Genomic DNA, 21563 nt, shown 5'->3' with positions numbered 1-21563 from the left:
TGATGTGCATTTACATCTAATAATCCTTGAAGCTTAATTAAACATCTTTTAATCACCAATTACATTTTAATAAACAATTTATTAAAAATCATTGGCTGGTCACTAGCAATTTATTCAGTATTAGCTCTAGGAATACTTTACTCCCTCTTAAGAGAGAGGGTGGGTTCCAAACAAAAAATAAGTTTTGTCATAGTCTTAACACGAGCTACCTAGGTTGTTGAGGTGTTTATCTTGGACAATTTGCTTATTAGTAAAACAAAACAACTAATAAAAAGAATTGAGTTCATTACTTTCATGAAGATTAAGATCTTATTGAATTTAGCAATTAGGAGAATTGTTGGAGTGCATGATATACATTGTGTGCCCACATCCTACAAGCCTGTGCTTTAAGGAAAATTGGTTGTCTAACATGGCATCAAAGTCTCATTTGGTAGGAGGTCATTTGTTTGAACTTCACTGCATGTTTATTTCCCCATTTTATTAAACCCAAAGGAGGCTATTTGTAGTTTGTTTGCCTACAGACTTGTGTATCTCTCTACAGGATGTTACAGTTACTTCTAGTTAGTGTTAAGCTTTAGGAAGTTCATTTTTTAGAAGTATGTGGAACTAGAACTTTGACTTTGTATTAGTTGTTTGGTATTGATTTGTTGAAGTTGAAGTTATGCTTCTTTTTATGCTTTTATATATATATATATAGCTTCTTTTTATGCTTATATATATATATATATATATTGGTAATCAAGGAACCTTCCATGGCCAAGCCCTTAGGACTCTCCATAGGGACTCAAACCTCGAGGTGCTCCCGGTGCTGACAGTCCCGCAATAATCAACACTAGGTAAATTCAGGGTATTATTAGTGACATGATTCGAACCTAGGACCATGTGCCACTTACTGGGGCCACACTTCCTTGTGTTTGCCTTCTTTTTATGCTTTTAAATATTGATGTTTTATTGTCTATTGTTTTGTAGAAGAAGGTTATTTTTCAGATTAGAGTGATATGTATATTGTTCATGTAGGTTTCTACTGAAAGGAAAGCTGATAATAGGAAGGGAAATGTTGCTAAAGTAGATGAGTCAAGACAGATATCCTAAAAAAAGGGGCATAAAACTGCATCATTGTCAAGACCTGTAAAATCAGAATAATCATTATTGCTAATTATTTATTTATTTATTTATTTTTATCAACGGTTTGTTGAATGGGTATCATATGCAGGTGATTTGCATATGTAATGATCTATATGCACTTGCCCTGAGGCCTTTGCGTCAGGTAGCAAAGTGAGTCTTTCTTACTGCAAAAAATGTATTATGGGAAACTTATGTTGGCTTCTCTTTGCCAAAATTGTAAAAGGCTATCATAGGGAAGTCTGGACCTCTTATTTATTGAAGATGGACGTGTGAAGGAAAAATTTAAAATAGCAGATAAAGGCACTACACTAGATACATTTAAGAATTGTTATTGTAGTTTATCATTGTATGCTACAAAAGTCAGGTTGGGTTTGGTTCCTAAGATGTGTTATGATTTAGTTATGGATTCTGTTGTTCCTTGTAAAATCTAGTTTGTGTTTTGGCTAGCATAAAATGTAAGCTTAATATATTTTGTTTAAAGAAATATTTCATCTAGTTCTCATTGTTTTGTGCTGGGATCCCCATATCTTTTTGTTTTGTTTTCCATAAATATAAGATTACTGTTGATATCTTGAGGAATTTCTATGCTCAAGCATTTAAAAGTGCGGTTAAAATGATGTCTGCAATTGGGTTTAAATGTCATGTCATGCTTTGTGCAATTGTGCCGTACAGTGCTAGATCAGTTGACTTCATATTAATGCTTCACCTAACAAGTTAATAGCAATTGTGGAAGGGATATCAACATAGCTATGAATGGAGTAGTGCATTTTAAAAATGCATTGTTTCCTTATGGTAGTGATCTTGGTATGATAAGTATAATAGAAATTGGTTCAAGTAGTGAGTGATATTTATTTATAGTTATAGCGTGTCAATAATTGTTACCTTAACAAGTGATTGCTATCATTACAGGGTTCACATTTTTGTTCAACCGACAGTGAGTCGTGTGGTAAGCAGGTAATGACTTGCTAAAAACCATTACTGTGCCACTGTCAAGTACTTTCAAGTTTATCATGGTGCCTTCCTGTTGAATGACAGTTATTTATTTAGTTGGGTTTAACTTGTGACTCGATCTTGGCCATGGTATCATCAGGACTCAATATTGATGACACTGCTTCATTGATTTGCTGAGTTATGAAATAGTGATAAAAATGCAAAAAAAAAAAAAACTAAAACTGGTTAAGACTTAGTAAAAGGATCAAGCTACACACTGTAATATTGATCTTTAATAAGTTGAAGAATAGAGTTTCATGGGAATAATTTTCTTTCACTGAGATTTTTCTTTTATAGAGTTTACAGCATATACAAATCTTTCAAATTAGGAAACTAAATCACTAATTAAAAGGAAAGAATAACTCCTAACAATTACTTTCCTAAAAATACAAAGATTGACAACTAATAAATAACTCATAATAATTACTTTCCTAAAAATACAAAGATTGACAACTAATAAATAATTTACAACTTTACAAAGTTATTTCTTTCCATATCAGTTTCGGTTTTCCAACACTCCCCCTCAAGTTGGCTTAAAGATATCTTCCAGAGCCAGCTTGCCAACTAGAAAATCGAATTACCTCTTGTGTAGTCCTTTGGTGAAGACATCAGCCACTTGTTCCTCAATAGGGATATAGGTCATACAGACTAATCCGTTGTCTATCTTCTCTTTAATGAAATGCTTGTCCACTTCCACATGTTTGGTGCGGTCATGGAGACCCGGATTGTGAGCTACTGAAATTGTTGCCTTATTGTCACAATACAACTTCATAGGAGATGAACCTGTCATCTTTAACTCTTCCAGTAATCTTCTTATCCACATAATCTCACAAATACCATGAGCTACAACTCTAAACTCAGCCTCAGCACTACTTCTAGCAACCACGTTCTGTTTTTTACTTCGCCACGTAACCAAGTTGCCACCTACAAATCAACAATACCCAGAGGTGGACCTTCGATCCACTATGCTTCCAGCCCAATCTGCATTAGTGTAGGTTTCAATTTGTAGGTGTCCTTGTGACTTGAACTGAAGACCTCTACCTGGTGTCCCCTTTAGATACCTTAGAATCCTGTAAACAGCTTCAAAATGCTCCGGTCGAGGTGCATGCATAAACTGACTAACCATACTCACTGAGAATGCTATGTCAGGGCGTGTATGGGATAGGTAAATCAATCTCCCAACAAGTCTCTGATAATGATCCTGGTCCTTCACATTCTTAGCTTTTGTAGACTGCAGTTTTACATTCGGCTCTATAGGTGTTTCAGTAGGCTTACATCCTAACATACCTGTCTCATCAAGAAGATCAAGAACATACTTCCGTTGATTTACAAAGATACCTTCTTTGGACTTAGCAAACTCCATCCCAAGAAAGTATTTTAATGCCCCCAGGTCCTTAATCTCAAATTCCTCAGCAAGTTTCCCCTTCAGCTTCTCTAGTTCATTACAATCATCCCCAGTTAACACAATATCGTCAACATACACAATTAAGATGGCTACTTTACCTTCATTTGAATGTTTGTAGAACATCGTGTGATCAACTTGACTTTGAGTATATCCATAATGCTTTATTACTTTGCCAAAGCGCTCAAACCAAGCTCTAGGCGACTGCTTAAGTCCATATAAGGACTTCTTCAATTTGCACACTTTCCCAACTCCAAAACTTTCTTCAAAACCTGGTGAAGGATTCATGAACACTTCCTCCTCTAGGTCTCCATTAAGAAAGGCATTTTTAACATCCAATTGGTGTAAGGGCCAATTGGAATTTACTGCAAGGGACAACAAAACTCTAATCGAGTTTATTTTAGCTACGGGGGCGAAAGTCTCTTGGTAGTCTATCCCATAGGTTTGAGTAAAACCCTTTGCCACAAGTCTGGCTTTGTATCTCTCAACACTTCCATCTGCTTTACTCTTTATTGTAAACACCCATTTGCACCCTACAACCTTTTTTTCCCTTGGTAAATCTACAACCTCCCAAGTGCCATTCTTTTTAAGGCATTCATTTCCTCAAACACTACCAATTTCCAACTCGGTTCATCTAGTGCTTCTTGAATATTTCTAGGCACCACAAGTTTTTTGAAATATTTGTAGTGAATGCTCTATAGTTGTCAGAAAGTTTACTATAGGAGATATATTTGGCAATGGGATGTTTAGTGCAGGCTCGGGTTCCCTTTCTAAGAGCAATAGGGAGATCAAGGTCAAGGTCCTGTGTAGGAACAATTGGGGCTAATCCTAAACCGGGTTCGGGTGCAGATAGTTCTGGACTTGGACCAAAGTGTGATGGTAAACTTAGATCAGTAACAGAAGAAGAAGAAGCATGTATATGAGTAGGAATAGAAGGAGGGTTACCTGAGACATTTAGAGAGCCATTGCCCAGGGCTTTTGGTTGACCATGTGCTGGGATGATCGGCTAGTCTTTACTTCTTCTAGAGACTTTTTTCCTTGAATAAACCATAGGCTCAAGATTGTTTCTATTTTTTTTCATTCGTACTATTTCTTCTTTTGACAGACCAATTTCAAATTAGGATTTAGTAGGTTTAGTTTCCTTATTTTCTTTTTCAAGAGAGATATCAAGAATTACACTAGGCAAAGGTTCAACAATTTCCCAAAAATTTGGTTCCACTAATTTCTCCCCCTGAAGTAAATTTTTGGTAAAATATGAGACATTTTCCATAAAAGAAACATCCATAGTTGTGTAAAAACATTTTTTCAGGGGATTAAAACATTTGTAACCCTTTTTATCAGGAGTATATCCTACAAAAACATATTTTTCTGCTCTTGGGTCTAACTTAGATCTTGACCTTTTTGGAATGTGTACATATGCAGTGCAACCAAATATTTTCAAGGGTAATTCAGAATTAATTCAAGATTCTGGAAATACCTTTTTCAAGTACTCCAAAGGAGTGGTATACTGCAAAATTTTTGTAGGCATCCTGTTGATTAGATATGAAGCAGTTAGTATGGCATCCCCCCATAGTATTTTGGAATATTCATGTAAAACATCATAGCCCGTGCTACTTCTAACAAGTGTTTATTTTTACGTTCAGCTATTCCATTCTGTTCAGGGGTATCAGAACACGAGGATTGATGTAAAATTCCTTTCTCGTTTGAAAAGGTTTCCAAAACTTTATTAAAGTACTCGGTCCCATTATCAGATCTCAAAATACTGATTTTTGTTTGAAATTAGTTTTCAATCATTCTGTAAAATTCTTTAAAAATCCTTTCGAATTCAGATTTTTCCCTCATTAAATATACCCAACAAATACGTGTATGGTCGTCTGTAAAGGTCACAAACCATTTTTTTCCTGAAATTGTGGTTACTTTTGAAAGTCCCTAAACATCACTGTGAAAAAGATAAAATGGTTTTGATGCATGGTAGGGTTTTGGAATGTAAGTTTTTCGTTAGCTCTTTGCCAATAAACAACTTCACATTGAAATGATAAAGGATCAACCTTTTGAAATAACATTAGGAATAAATGTTTTAAATAAGAAAAACTAGGATGACCTAATCTGCAATGCCAAACCATTATTTGATCATCAATAGAAAGAGAACTAATACTACTTAGTCCTTGAGCAATTTTATTACTAGGTAAATTATCCTCGAAATAATAGAGACCATTGATCATCCTAGCATTGCCAATCTTCTTCCTTGAGCTCTGGTCCTGAAAAATACAATGGGATTCATAGAAGATAACACAACAATTAGAATCTCTAGATAATTTGCTAACAGACAAGAGATTACAAGTAAGTTTAGGAACATGGAGAACAGATTTAAGATCTATTCCCTCAGAGATTTTTATTAGACCTTTTCCTGCAATAGGTGAGAAATTACCATCAGCTATCCGAACCTTTTTATTTCTAGGACACGGTGAATAGGATTCAAACATGTTTGAGGAATTGGTCATGTGGTTGAATGCTCCAGAATCGATTATCCATGGACTAGATTTAAAACGACAAGATAGAACATATAATTCATTACCTGTGTGTGCCAAAGAAACACTAGAAGTACCGGATGTCAAGTTGGATTTCAGCAGTGCAAGAAGATGCTCCATTTGCTTAGTGGTGAAGGGGCTGGTCTTAGCCTCATTAGCAGTAGGAATAATGGTTCGGCCTGGTTTGTCACCTATTTTTCCTTTCCAATTTGCAGGTTTCCCATGGATTTTCCAACAGTTTTCACGAGTATGGCGATGTTTGTTGCAAAAATCACACCAAATCCGTGGTCTTTCATCTGATTTGCGCTGAAACGTAGCAGCTTTATTACAGCCTCCACCCATGGTAACCAAGGCTGAACCTTCAATAGCAACTCCTGGTCCCTTCTTGCCCAGCATCATATTCCTCCGACTCTTTTCTCTTCTAACTTCTGATAAAACTTCACCAATTGAAGGCAGGGGTTGTCTTCCAATGTTTCTCCCCCTTACCTCATGAAACTCGACATTAAGGCCAGCCAAGAACTTGAAGATCCGATTGTCTTCCATGGTCTTCTTATGATGAAGTCCATCCTCGGCAGATTTCCACTCATAGGTGTTGAAGAGGTCAAGGTCTTGCCAGATCTGCTTCAAGGAGTTGAAGTACTTTGTGACGTTGTCCCCCCTTGTTGCATCTCACCAAGTTTCAGGGTTAATTCAAAGATCTATGATTGATTCCCTAAATCAGAATACATTTGATTTACATTCTCCCAAAGCTCTTGTGCTGTTGGATAGCACATGTAATTAGAGCTAATGTCTTCTTCCATAGAATTCACAAGCCATGTCACCACCATGGAATTCTCAGCATCCCATATAGCGTAGTTCGGATCATCCACTGCAGGAGCCTTCTTTTCACTCATCAGGTAGCCCATCTTTCCATGTCCTCTGATGTACATTCAAGCTGATTGAGACCATCTCAGAAAGTGGTCACCATTCAAGCGAATCGTGGTGATTTGGACAGAGTGAGATTCTGAGGTGGTAGGACTGATTTTTGAAGAATTAGTGATGATAGGATTGTTCAGAGAAGGTTGAGGAATAGTAGTGGACTCGTTTGAAATATCCGACATGGTTTTAGAGAACAGGGATTGAAAGAGAGGAAGAATGAGGATTTCGGCAAGCAAATTGCTAGCTCTGATACCAAGTTGAAGAATAGGGTTTCATGGGAATAATTTTCTTTCATTGAGATTATTCTTTTATAGAGTTTACAGCATATACAAATTCTTCAAATTAGGAAACTAAATCATTGATTAAAAGGAAAGAATAACTCCTAACAATTACTTTCCTAAAAATACAAAGATTGACAACTAATAAATAACTCCTAATAATTACTTTCCTAAAAATACAAAGATTGACAACTAATAAATAATTTACAGCTTTACAAAGTTATTTCTTTCCATATCAGTTTCGGTTTTCCAACATAATCACGCTAACATATAATATTTAAATAACAAATATTAGTTGTTATTTTCTTTAATAACGGGGAATCCACCCTGATGGCAAGACATTTATCTTGACTGCTGGTGAATAAACTTTGGGTGACATTGGCTCACCCCTTTGCTCTACACCATCTAAATATTGGGGAGGTTCGAATTCAGGACCTCTGGTTCATTGCCAGAGGGCACTATGGCTGAGCTACACCTTTGGGGACTAGCTCTTATCAGAATATTTTCTTATGTGTGGCATCTGATTTTAAAAATTGAATTGACTTTCCTTCATTATCACAAGCATCTTGTCTTTTTGTTCTTTTTTTGGTCTTAACTAATTTTTTATTTGAAGATAGGAGATCATTCTGAAAGAGTGATGTTCAATTCTCTCAAAAAATTCTATTATTCAATTTCTTTTCTTTTGTAATTGTTTTTTTTTTTTTGGGGGGGGGGGGGGGGGGGGAATAGAATCTTACTTACTTACTTCAGGCACTTGGGGTTAAATCATTGATGAGTTGATTTGATTTCTATTGCTGCTTACAAATTATCTAGTGCTCCCAATATTTGTTTGGTTTTGCCATGCATTAGTAATGCATTAGTGGATAATACTGGTATTTGCATAAAGTATTATGGCCTTTAAGTATTGACAACTTGCTTGAGGCATGCTCTCTCTCTCTCTCCCTCTCTCTCTCTCTCTCTATCTCTTCTTTCTTCTTATTTTATATATATACTGTAAATCTAAATTAGATCTGGTTAATACCAATATGAGTTAGGCAAACCATCTTGGTATTAGCTCATACTCCATAATCTATGTGTTTTTAGTGTTGTCTATTTCTCATTCTTACTATCAATTTTGATTTGTTGAGAAATGGTATTTTAGACTCAAATATATATGTAATATGGAAGGCCTAAAGACAAATTCCACGGCACTTGCTGCACTTGCAGAGTATACTGGTGAGTTAGCATCTACTTCCATTCTAGGTTTCTATTATCTGATTTAGCCAATCAAGGTATTGATATGGCCAAAACATTGACATTTTATATGCTTGATGGGTTATTCTGAGATTTTTAACCTTCCCTTTGGTGTTAGAAATGTTGTATTTGTGATTCTAAAAATTAGGATTGCTTCTTCATATGTTTGTTTTACATTATCTTTTTCCTATCTGCATTGTGAATTTTGTTTAATTTCTGTAGAACTTTGTTTCTATTTTCCAGAATGTGACATCCGTTCGTGCTTGAACACACTATAGTTTCTCAACAAGAAGAATCAAACCCTCAATGTGGTAAGAAATGATGCTGCTGTGGTCTTGTGAAATATTCATTATTCAAGTAATCTCCCAGATGAAATAGAAGGTCTAGAAAAAGTCTCCATTTTTCAGTTAAAATAGATGTACTAATTTATTTGCTGGTGATTTGCGGGTTGAGACACATAACTTAGCCATGGAGGAATGAAATCACTTTCTAGAGTTGAAGCATGGAGTATAAAGAAACTGCTACACCTCTACCCTAGTTGTTCTCATCAATTATTATCATTTTATTTCATGTGGGAATACCCTGGCTTATACGTGTAAAGAAAGAGGGAAAAAAAAAAATACAGTGTGACTTCAGTTACATTATAGAATCTCAGTTAAATTGGAATGAGGACATGTTTAGCACAGGGGTTATGCCTTATTAATAAATGCATGCTTGGTTGAATTTTACTACCCATTTAAAGAGATTTGTGTATCTCTACTGTTACAAATTGTCTTCAACAAAATTTTATGACTTTCAGAAAGGCTCCCTTTGACATCCTCAAATCAATTGCAACCATTTAAAGGCCATATTTTTCCAGAAGGCTTTCGTTGTAAAAGTTTACCTAAGAATCCTGGTCCTGCTGTTGGTCATTCACCTTTGAGAATGCCTGTTCAGCTACCATCTTGCTTTTAGTTTAGGGCTTCCAGGAATGGAGTAATCCATTTCACAGGAAGAAACCAATGATGTGTGAGTGGCAGTAGTCATATTTCTAAAGAATTTCTAATCCATGTTTCTTCTCTTTATGTGATATCATGCCAACTTGATTTATTAATATGCTTTTCATGGTGTCAGTTTGAGATCAGTTCCCAAGTGGTAGGTCAAACGGACATGTCTAGAAGCATCTTTGATATCTGGAAAGAGGTAACTTAAAGTGAAAGTATCAAGCACTCTGCATCTTTACTACTTTGGCATTCATTTCCAGCATTCTTACCTTTGAGGACTGTTTTTAGATTTTTCAGAACAGAAAAATGAAGCGAGCAAAAAGATCTGATAATTGCTGCAGTGGTATGTCCAATGGATTTGACTTTCTATACCCTCTCATATCTAATCGGTAGGTTGTAAATTCTAGTGAACATAGCTTTCTTATCATTTTTCGAGGGATGGCTCATTTATCTTTTAGTGTTCAATGACTGCAGTGGTGACTATGATTTAATTTTGGATGGCATCCATGAAAATATTTTCCAGCTTCATTATCATGACCCAATAATGCAGAAGACAGTAAGCCTCAAGCACATTCTACTGCAGATGTATACTTCATATAATTATATTTAATCTTAGGGCATTAAGTAAATTTGTTATCACAAGGCAATTGACTATTGAATCATGTGGGCTTGAAGGTGAAGTGCTTAAACACTCTTGGTATTTCTGATCTAGTGCACCAATATGTTATGCGTACACAACATATGTCCCTTAATGGTAAATGATTGTAGTAGCTGTCAACTTTGACTTTCCAATGTTTGATGATAATTTTAAACCATTTCCCATTTGTTCTTTTCTGCAGTTTATCAGCCTCTTACTGCAATTAGTTTACATCGTTTAATAGCCCAAGTTCAAAAACCAATTATTGAATGGCCGAAGTCTTTTATGAGGTATGTCCAAGACTAGAACCTGATGTCATTCATGGAAGGATTATTATTTCTTACTACCCTATCTTAATACAAACATTCAGATACCGAACGACATTCATGGAAAAGAGGGATATTTTGAGGTCTTGGCACAACAAAATTGCACCATATATTTCAAGGCATTTGTCTATTAAATCTTTTGTAGAAGATACGGTTTCTCCATTATTGCATATTCTATCACCACCAACTCTAAGACCGGCAATTTACTCACATTTCTTCTATCTTTTTCTATAGGTTCAGTTGAGCTTAAAATTTCTCTCATAAAAATTTTGACATTATGACACATACATCCATAAATACTAGAAATATAGTAAACACATGAGATAACTAGTGTTGAAAATTTGCATATGTTTTGTTATAAAAGGTAAAAGAAAATGAATAGAGATTCTCTTTTTCATACTGATCTTATCAATAAAATTTGATGAATGTGAGAAAAGGTTTTTAGGTTTAAACTAAAATGTCATCTCCAATATGCCCTTGCAAGTAAGTGGCAATAGATAAATAATTATTTTGTTGTGAAGGATCAATGAGATGTGTGGTTTACGATAGCTTGTGAGAATGTCAACTGTTTGATCCTAAGTCCAGGGATACTGAACTTGAAGTGTGTTCTTGGTAGCTTTATCTAGAAAAAAGTGACATGCAACTTCAATTGTTTCATGTGCCATGCAACTTCAATTGTTTCATGAGCTAAGGAAAACAAGATTTGCTGTTAGATATGTGGCTCCAACATTATCACCAAAAATTTGCACATTGCGGTTAGGGAACAGGCAAATCCACAAGTATACATTATAGCTAAGTATGGCGGTTACATTAGCATATGCACGACATTGAGATTCTGCACTTCCGCGAGCCATTGACCATTGTTTGCAATAGGACCATGAAATGATGAGTTGGAAAAAATATATTGTATAATCTCCAGAGAATTGCTACATGTTAGACTATGTTATTGCAATATCATATTAGGGTGTTGTGATTTTCTCTTTTTAGACTCAATAGCATAAATAGGTGGAAAGGCATGGGGGAGTTAACAAGACAAAAGCCTAAACCTCTTCCATATCTTCTTTCTTCTCTTTTCCCTCATTTGTCCAAACGCTAGAATCACAAACTTATAGTTTCAACATGGTATTAGCGCACGATCATAGTATTTCCCCTAGATTTTCAAGATAATTAAAAGAATTAGAAAAAAAAAAAACCTGTCAGCATGCTTGCAACATGATGGTGTCATGTTGATATCATCATCTTGAGTGGAAATTTGCAGGCCGATCTGTTATATTTCTGGTAACTGATGTTTTGGAACTGGTTTTGAGGTTATTTGATTGAAATTTTGATTTTTTTATTTTTTATTTTCGATATTTTGGCCCTTATTCTTGGATTTGAAATTTAGCATTGTTTGGACGGATGTTTTTAGTTCAAGTTGGTCCTGCTGATTTCCTAATTTATTTTATTAGTTATTTTATTATATGTTTATTTATTTATTTTTTTGTGCATTTGGGAATGTTCTCTTTTGGTCTAAGAAGGTTTATATTCTGTTTCTGGACTATTGAGGGTTGATTAGTAGTGGTGTGCTTAGTTTAGTTGCATTGGACAAATTGTTTTTGATATTTAGGATGAAAGGGAGTTCAACTTTTTATGCTTCAAAGTGTTTGGATCCCTTAAAATTTAAAATTTTTCATGGCTAATGATAAGTAACACCTTCTCAAGTATGATGGAATACCAAAGTCAACATTTAAAAATTTAATGGTGTTAATTATGTTGCTTGGGCTCATACTTTAGTTTTTCTACATGGAAAAAGGAATTGATGTTAGAAATATGTGAATTCCTTAATTTTAGGGATCTAATTGATTGTTATTTTGTTACCTTATATATTCCTAGTACTTGATTTTGTTTTGCCTTTTTTCTGATAGGTAGACAAGAAAATATATTAAAAGCACTTGAAAAGTGGCACACTAAAGTACACAATGTTTTTTTTTTTTTGATAGGTAAGAAAAGATCTAATATAAAAAGAGGCGTCAAAAAAGCGACTCACGGTATACAATACCTATACACCCACCACCAAAACGGCCAAAAAAGAAGAGAAACACCCAGCTGGCCCGACAAACAACCTTAGCTAGAACCCAACCAATCAATAAAACTAACTATAGTTAGAGGGCAATCAACTATAAACAACTTGGCCTCTGACCAAAGAGAAAGAACAAAAGAGTATTTGAGCCTTGGGATTGACAACACATCATCCTTGAAGGCTAATCTATTTCTCGCCTTCCAAACCATCCAAAAAATGTAAAGAGGAGCTGCTCTCCACACCTTCTTGCGCTTTTTGCCCACAAAAGAACCATGCCAACTAAGGAGAGTCTCTAACTGATGAAGGCAGCACCCATGACAGCCCAAACAAATTAAAGAGCAAATCCCATAAGACCCTTGTTTTTGTACAATGTAGAAGAAGATGGTCTATGGTCTCCTCTTTCTCAAGGCACATAAAACATTTATTTGCCAAGGCCCATCCTCTTTTTTGAATAAGATCTAGGGTTAAGGCTTTGCTCAACGTAGCCTCCCACGCAAAAAAGCTAATCTTATGTGGCACCCACACATTCCAAATGCAACTAGAAGGAAACAAATTAGGGCAACCTACTTCTAGAGGGACTTGACCGAGAACTTTCCACTCTTTGTTTCGGTCCAAAACACCATATCATCCACATCTCTATGCACTCTCTTCTCATGAAGCCGCTCCAAGAATCTTTCTGCCTCCTCCACCTCCCAATCATTGAAGGCTCTTCCCCCCCCCAACCCCCCTGAGCCAAGGGGTCCCAAATATCGGCCACCCACGCTTCCTTATCAACAGACAAAGCAAACAAAGAAGGGAATGACACACACAAAGTGGAATCCTTGCACCATCTATCCCTCCAAAATTCACCCTCCGCCCATTACCTATAAGGAATAAAATCCTAGAGCCCACAAAATCCCAATCCATCCTTATTCCTTTCCAAAGCCCACACCATGCACCTCTTTCACTTCCCGAGAGCACCATCCCCCTCTTTCTTCCCCATACTTCCCTCTAATTACTTGATTCCACAAGGCCTCTCTCTCATTTGCGAAACGCCAATTCCATTTATAAAGAAGAGCCTTACTAAGATTGGATAGACATTTGACCCCCAAACCCCCTTTCTCCTTACTTAAGCACACTAACTCCCATATTACTAATGTGGCTTTTGCTCTAAATTACCACCTCTTAAAAGGAAATCCTTTTGAATTTGCTCTAGTCTCCGTCTAACTGAGCTTGGCAAGCGTAACAAGGACATAAAATAAATGGGTAAATTCGACAAAGTGCTTCGAATTAGAGTCGCCCTCCCTCTCTTGGATATGTATTGTCTCTTCCACATAGCCAACCTTCTGCGGAACCGCTCTTCCACTCCATCCCACACTGTCACTGACTTAAACGGAGCACTCAAAGGAAGGCCCAAATAAGTGGACGGTAGGCTACCCACTCTACAACCAAAATCCAAAGCAAGATCATCAATATTCTCCACCCTACCTATTGGAATTAGTTCACTCTTTTCCAAGTTTATTCTCAACCTCAACATGACCTCAAACCACATAAGTAACCAACTAAGATAGGTCAAATGATCTTGAGAAGCTTGGCAGAACACCAAGGTATCATCTACAAACAACAAATGAGAAATCTGAACCCCTTCTTCACTCGTACCCTTCACCTTACAAGCCGACAGAAAACCTCCATACACAACCCTTTTAAGAAAACAACTAAACACTTCCATAGCAATCACAAATAAATAAGGCGAAAGTGGATCGCCCTACCTCAATCCCCTTCAGCTTTGAAAGAAACCTGTATAGGTGCTATTAACCAGCATAGAGAAGCTTGCATTGGAAATGCATCACATGATCTACCCAATCCATTTCTCCCTAAAACCCTTTTTATGCATAACTGTGAGAAGAAAAGACCAGTCCACATTGTCGTATGCCTTCTTTATGTCAAGTTTGCACAAAATACCATTCTCATTATTCTTCAAGACCGAATCAATGGCTTCATTAGCTATCAACACTGCATCTAGGATTTGTCTTCCCTCCACAAAAGCCCCTTGGGCCTTAGAGACCACCTTTCCAACCACCTTTTTTAGCCTATTGGCTAAAACCTTGGCCAACCACTTGTACAGACTTCCCAACAAACTTATAGGCCTAAAATCCCTTAAATCTTCAGCTCCCTCTTTTTTTGGGATTAAAACCAGAAAATTTGCATTTAGAATTTTAAAAAATTTACCATATTCATAGAATTCCCTTAAAAAACTCATCACATCATCTTTCACAAAGTCCCAAGCAAACTGCCAGAAAGTCATAGAGAAGCCATTAGGCCCCGGAGCTTTGTCCCTACTACATCCCAGCAGCGCACCAAACACCTCCTCTTCCTCATCTTTTATGAACGGCACCTCCAAAGCAAAAGCATCAAAATTCTCCAAAGTCTCACACTGCAGCCAGGATAAAGGAGGACACCAGTCCCCCGGGTTGGACAGCGAAGATCGAAAAGCATTGACCACCCCTTCCTTGATTTCAGTCTCCTTCGAAAGCCAAACACCATTAATCCTAATTTTTTCTACATTATTCTTTCTTCTGTGAGCATTGACTATCTTGTGAAAGAAACCCATATTTCTGTCATCCTCTTTCAGCCACACTTTCCTAGATTTTTGCCTCCAAGTTTTCTCTTCTAGCAAAACCCATTTTTTATATTCTTCCCTCGCTTCTTTTCTAGCTTCCAACTCTTCCAAAGATAGTTTGCTAGTCTTCTCCTTAGCATCCCAAAATTCCACCTGATTCAGAGCCAAATCCTTCCTGAATTCAACCCTTCCAAAAATATCTCTATTCCACTCCTTCAATTTAAACTTCAAGACCTTTAATTTTTCCACCAAAATAAAACTTGAAGAGCCACTAAAGTTGTCCTCCTCCCACCAAGACTTCATAATATCCTTAAAACCCTCCACTTTTAGCCACATATTCTCAAATCTGAAAGGGGAGGGGCCTCTTCTCAGACCCCTCCATCTAAAAGAATTGGGAAATGGTCAGACACAGGTCTCGAGAGGACACACTACCTTGACCTGCTAAAATGGCAGTCCCACTCATTTACCAAAAAACGATTTAGCCTTGACAATGATTGATTGTTCACCCCTCCACTCCAGGTAAAAGGACCCCCAAGCAGAGTAAACAATGTATATAAGAGACAACAAAAATAACATCTCTTTCCTTGGAACTCAACCAATCTACAAAATACTTTCATGGTCATAGAACAATCATCTAAGTACACTTTGGCCCAATCCAAAAAGATACATAATGGAAAATTTGATTGCTTGAACTAACTATTTTGCATCTTCAAATAACCTATTTCTTTCATTCCATAACGCCCAAAATAGGCACAAAAGAGCAACCTTCCAAGTTTTCTTCTGTTTCTTCCCCATAAAGGAACCATGCTTACTCAAGAGATTTCCTTTTACAAAGGAGTGCATTACCTATGTCACTCCAAACAAAGGAAAGACCGACTCCCACATGATTCTCGCTTAAGAACGGTGAAGAAGCATGTGATCAACCGACTCTTTTTCCCTTTTAGAGGGGTAATGGTAATGTCTATTCCTTATAATCCATCAATTTCTTCTGAGTTGATCAAATGTTAAAATCCTTCCCCAAACAACTTTCCTTACGAAGAAATCCACCTTTGTTGGTATTCATTGGTTTCACACTATGCTTGTGGGGAATGGCTCAATTCTTCCTTAGGCTAAGGAAATGCAAAAACATTTGATAGGGAACTTGCCAAGCTTGGTTTCCTTTTAACCTAATCCATCCTTCTCATTCTTTCTAATTGAGCTTAATTTTATTTTTTGGAAAAAGGTCTATGTGGAAAATCAAATCTGGAGATGATCCCACATTGTCTCCATTTGAATAATCTTTTAAGAGATTATCTTGTTTTTAGTTTAAAGTTTATTCAATTTCAATTATTATCATCCAAATTTGAATAATTGTAAACTTTGAGTCTTTCAAAGTTAGTAGCGTAGAAGTAGGAAAGAAATCTGGTTAGATTCCAATTTGAACCGACTTTCAATTTCTATTTATTTAGGCCTTGGTTGTATTTCATTTTTTTTTATCAATTTTATAGAAACATCAATTTCTCCTCTAATTTCCTACAGTCTACACTCCTTACAAGTCTTTTTTTGATAAGATAAGTATTGTATTACGGGGATACGCTAAAATAGCGACTCAAAATGTACAGTAAAGAGAATTAAAACTCACCCCCTTACAAGAGAAAACAAAAACCTGTTCACAAAGATATACAAAAAACAACCCCTCCCTTAATGTGGACCCACCCAATCTAAAAGTTCCAAAAAAGTCGATGGACCATCTTTTGTAAACAATTTAGTCTCCAACCAAAGTGAGTTAAGAAAAGAAGTTTTCAACCTTTGGATGGACAACACCTCGTCTTTAAAGGCAATTTTATTCTTTGTCTTCCAAACTATCCAAAAAATGCAAACGGGACCCGCTCTCCAAACTAACTTAAAGAAACCGTTCCAACCCAATAGGGTTTCCCTAACCGAAGACAAGAACACCCAAGACACTCTAAAAAGAGTGAAAAACAACTCCCACACTATCCTTTTCTTCTCACAATGAAGAAGGAGATGGTCAATGGATTCCTCTTCCGCTTGACAAAGATAACATCTATTTGCTAAGGCCCGACCTCTCTTTTTAACTTGATCCAAGGTTAGAACTTTGCCCCAAGATGCCTCCTAATCGAAAGTGCCAACTCCATTTGCAAAGGAGGCCCTTATTAAGCGTAGAAAGGCTCTTAACCCCCAATCCCCCTTTTATCTTATCAAGACGCACTATTGCCCATCTTACTAAGTGAGGTCTCTGGTCTAGGGCCCCACCTCCTCACAAAAGATCTCTCTAAATCTTCTCCAACCTTAATTTGACCCCCCTTGGCATTTGTAGAATAGACATGAAGTAAATAGGTAAGTTGGATAGTGTGCTTCTAATCAAAGTAATTCTCCCTCCCTTGGAGATATATTGGCATTTCCACATAGCCAATCTCTTACAGAATCTCTCCTCCACTCCATCCCAATCTGCCACAGACTTGAAAGGAGCACCCAACGACATCCCTAAGTAAGTGGAGGGTAAACTACCCACCTTACAACCAAGCTCGGAAGCTAACTCCTCCACATTCTCAACATTTCCCACTGGGATCAGCTAATTTTTTATCCAAATTAACTTTCAACCCTTATATTGCCTCAAACCACATAAGTGTCCAGCTCAAAAAAGTCACTTGGTCCTCGTTGGCCTGGCAGAAAATCAAGGTATCATCAGCGAACAGCAAATGGGAGATTTTTTCCCCTTCTCCCCCTCTACCCCTGACCTTACAAGTCTTAATCGATATGCTTTCTCTTCTTGTTGCAATGCCCACTTCATAACCGTACTCTGATACCACTTGTCATGGACTTAGGCCTTTCCTAAGCACACGTGCGACACTTAGACAACACAAGCCACTTGTTTCTAAGTTAGCTTTCCCCACATACTTAGTTAGCTATGCTAAGTAATGCACACAACTCGGAAGCTAGGGACATGAAAGAAGCAACACTTGGAGACTTTTGGAAGAATGGAACTTATATTGCACTAAAATGCTGTACAAGGCTAGATTTCTCTCAAGTGTTTGGTGCCTTGGCTAAGAGGCAATCCTCTATTTATAAGCACCCAAATAACTCTCTGGAACCCTCGAAGGTTCCTTACATCTCTAGAATTCTCTAGAATAACCTATACAAATCCTATGTAGTACAAGACATCTCTGGAACACTTTAGATTTCTCCACACACTTTCGTTGTCTTCCCTCCTCGTGTAGAGATGTGTGGACATCTCTAGGTGGTTCCAAAAACTTCCTACTCTCTTATATAAGCTTAAACGAGGGTCATTTTGAGCAGGTTGTGACAATGTGTACCTAAAGAAGTGAGCAATATTGCTAGTGATGGGGTATATTGACTCGTTAAATTGGTTGTGACATTGGGGGGCTATATACCTTGTAGATGCACACTTGCAAAGTATGCAAGGGTCATTAGAGTTATGATCATTGCCATGACCTTTGAGCATCATCTGAAGAAGGTTGACCTCAAGAAGAAGGGTGACCATGAGAAGAAGGCTAACCACTAGAGTGTTGGATTGTTGATGATTGGTGGATTAGCAATATTGGTAGAAGTAATAAGATCACTTTGAAAATCCTGGTTGATGCGAAATTCCTTATTTAATAGAGAAAGGAGGTAAATTGGTAGGATGCTAGTTTTAACCTGGGTTGAGATTGAAGTTTTGAATGGTTTGCTTTCAAAAGAAAGACCATTATGAATATAAAGAAGAAAGATTCATCAAAGAAAGTATAATTAACAAATGCTAGTTGATGAGTGAAGTACTTATTGACAAGCTCAAAACCTTTCTTTTTGAAATTGTATAAGTCCATGAGCAATTGGAGAATGCATGCATGGGAGTGTAATAGGAAAGAGGTTTCTAGACTAGTCCAAACTTGTTGAGGGGTATTACATCCAATGACTTCAGGATGGACTTTTTGGAGAGGGAGAATAGTAGCCAATAGAGAAGTTGATCTTAGCATTGCCAAAGAGTGAATTTGGGATTCAAGGTGGAGTTTAGTAGCAACTTAAGAGGGCATGGAAGAGATCTATCAAGTTATCAACACAACAAAGAAGCTCAATGGTACAAAGTTGTGGCAAAATTTTGAAAAGCCATAGGTGATAGATATTATGTCCAAGCTTGGTGGGAATCGTGTTGGTGTGATATTGGGAAGAATGGAAAAAATACGTTGAACAATAATAGAGGAGGAAGAGTTGGCATTGGAGCAAGAGACAGATGAAGATTTTAGCAACTGAATAAAATATTTACTCTTATCCTGCTCTAATAGCATATATGGGTAGAGCTTTTCATGTGTTTTATTGAAAGTACAACAACTATAAATATAGGAGGTTAAACCAATCAGGTAAAAAACAATCAGATAGAGATTGCCTCTTTCCACCAATCTATTGGATAGGATGTTATCCTATACTATTCAAATTGACCTTATTAATACATTTTGGCATATAAAATAATATAATTAGGTTTAACTTAATCATTATCTCTACTAGTAATCTTCCATGTGATCCATGAACACAATCTTGTTAATCTATTTAGTGGTGACGCTCTTGATTAACTTCATGCTGTTATTTCATTTAGTTTTGGACTTAAGTTTTGTGAATTATTATATTCTTATGAAACCTAATTTCATCTTTGCATTTTTGTCTGCTATCTAGTTCTTTTCTAACTCATGCATCATAATCTTTCTTGGATCCATATTCAATATGAATTGTGGTTGGAACGTCTACAGTTTGTCCTGCTTGATTTAGAGCTCGTTTTTTTTAGTGTTCTCTTGGTCTAAGTGCTGGGTTCCAAATATGATTCCCTAACAAATTGATTTCTTTTTTGAAGGAAAGAATAAAATGTAACAGAAAATGCAACCATTTTATGATTCCCTAATTAGAACATGTTTCTTTCTCCCCCTCTTTTTTGGTAACACACAAAGTGGAACCATTTTAAGAGATTTGAAGAAATCTTAAGTTTTTTGAGGAAATTTATTGTTAGCCTGTGACTATTCTACATATATTATTAAAGCTTTTATGTCATTCCTTTCAAAATCATTAATACTTTCCTATACAAATTATTAAAATTTCTAATGATTAATTTAAGAAGTTCTTGAGTGAAACTAATTTTGTATTTGGCATTAATGACTGTGGATACAGACAGTAGTATTTCCTGACATAGACATGGGGCATTTAGCTTTCTGACCAAAATCAAAATATCAGGGATGAAAATATTTCTTTGTGAATTTTATATATTTAAAAAATGGATTTATTTTGTTTAAATTTTTTTATTTATTTTTTTTGGTACATGGGAGCATCTTAGAGAAGAAAGGTTTCTAAATAGCATACATTATTCACTTTTTCTATTAGTCATGAAATAAATCCATGTTTCCATTCTCTATGTGTCTCCTTTTTCTCAGTAATATCTGTCTTATCTCATCAAATCATCTCATGACTTTTTTTTTTCATGACCTAAGAGTGTCTATAATGATCTTCCTAACTCAACTATAGAACCTATTTCCATACGGAAATATTTTTTGATAGGTATTTCCATATGGACATATGAATGCAAGGAATCTTTAACACGATATTGTCCACAGAGAGAAATTCCAAAGGATTTACAAGTTCTTCAAACACTTCAGCAAATTGGAGAGTTTTTAGCAGCTATATTCTAAAAATCTTCTTTCGTGTTTTAGACTAATAGAACTAATTTTTCAATTTGGGTTGGGAAGTGCCTAGAGCTTGTTCGATCAGTTCAAACTGTCAAAAAAATGGTGGTGAAGGTTAAGTTGAAAGGAGGGGTAGCTTTTGAAGATTCAGTATTGCATAAAAATATGGCCTGTTTTTTATGGTTGGTTGACATACTGTTCTAGTCCCACTGACACTAGTTTTTTTTTGCATATTTTAATATCAAAAGTTGCTCATTCCTTAAAGGACATGCCATTATCTGCTGAGCAATGGATACTTGGTGAGATTCTGGCTAAACAATTGAAGAGAATCTGGAGATGATGGTCATTTGGGTGTTTAATATCTACATTTTTTTTATCATGCTTTTGACTTCCATTGAAATTATTTCACATTCTGTTAGAACTTCCTCAAGTTTATTGCCTTGTTTGACATGGATTTCTGAAAATGAATATACCTTCCTTAAGATCTTGATGTATTTGTCAATATCAGCTGCTATGCCCTTGGTTGTTGTGATGAAAACAATAGATCAATTTGATGTCTTTTTGTAAAAAATGCAGATACACATGTAAGTTGTTAAGTATGGTATTGTGTTGTGATGCTGAAGACCTTGACATTTGTCATATTTCAGAAACCTGTACAGTTACAGAGATTGTAAAGAACAGTGCTGAGAACTATGAAATGCTGATCATATTTTGAACTTGAATTGATAAACCATGAATTTTTAGAAGAGACTGTTGTTAGTAGCATCGGTTCTTTTAGCTGATTGGCTTATAGAAGCAGTTGTATTATCCTCTGTTTAAGGACAA

General features: G+C 36.3%; 1 long non-coding RNA gene across 1 annotated transcript; it reads left to right on the top strand.

Annotated features, from left to right (window-relative positions):
• Window positions 1-1022: 1022 nt before the first annotated feature.
• LOC104877999 (uncharacterized) lies at window positions 1023-10613 on the top strand. The gene is made up of 10 exons (XR_009465863.1): window positions 1023-1128; window positions 1214-1275; window positions 2035-2079; window positions 8383-8456; window positions 8718-8785; window positions 9588-9656; window positions 9746-9846; window positions 9932-10013; window positions 10297-10384; window positions 10465-10613. It is a non-coding gene; the product is annotated as an uncharacterized LOC104877999 (long non-coding RNA).
• Window positions 10614-21563: the final 10950 nt, after the last annotated feature.

Source organism: Vitis vinifera, chromosome 6 (genome assembly GCF_030704535.1).
Source record: "Vitis vinifera cultivar Pinot Noir 40024 chromosome 6, ASM3070453v1".
NCBI classification, from domain to species: Eukaryota; Viridiplantae; Streptophyta; class Magnoliopsida; order Vitales; family Vitaceae; genus Vitis; species Vitis vinifera.
The sequence above is the reverse complement of the archived record's forward strand: the minus strand, read 5'-3'. Positions and strand labels throughout refer to the sequence as shown.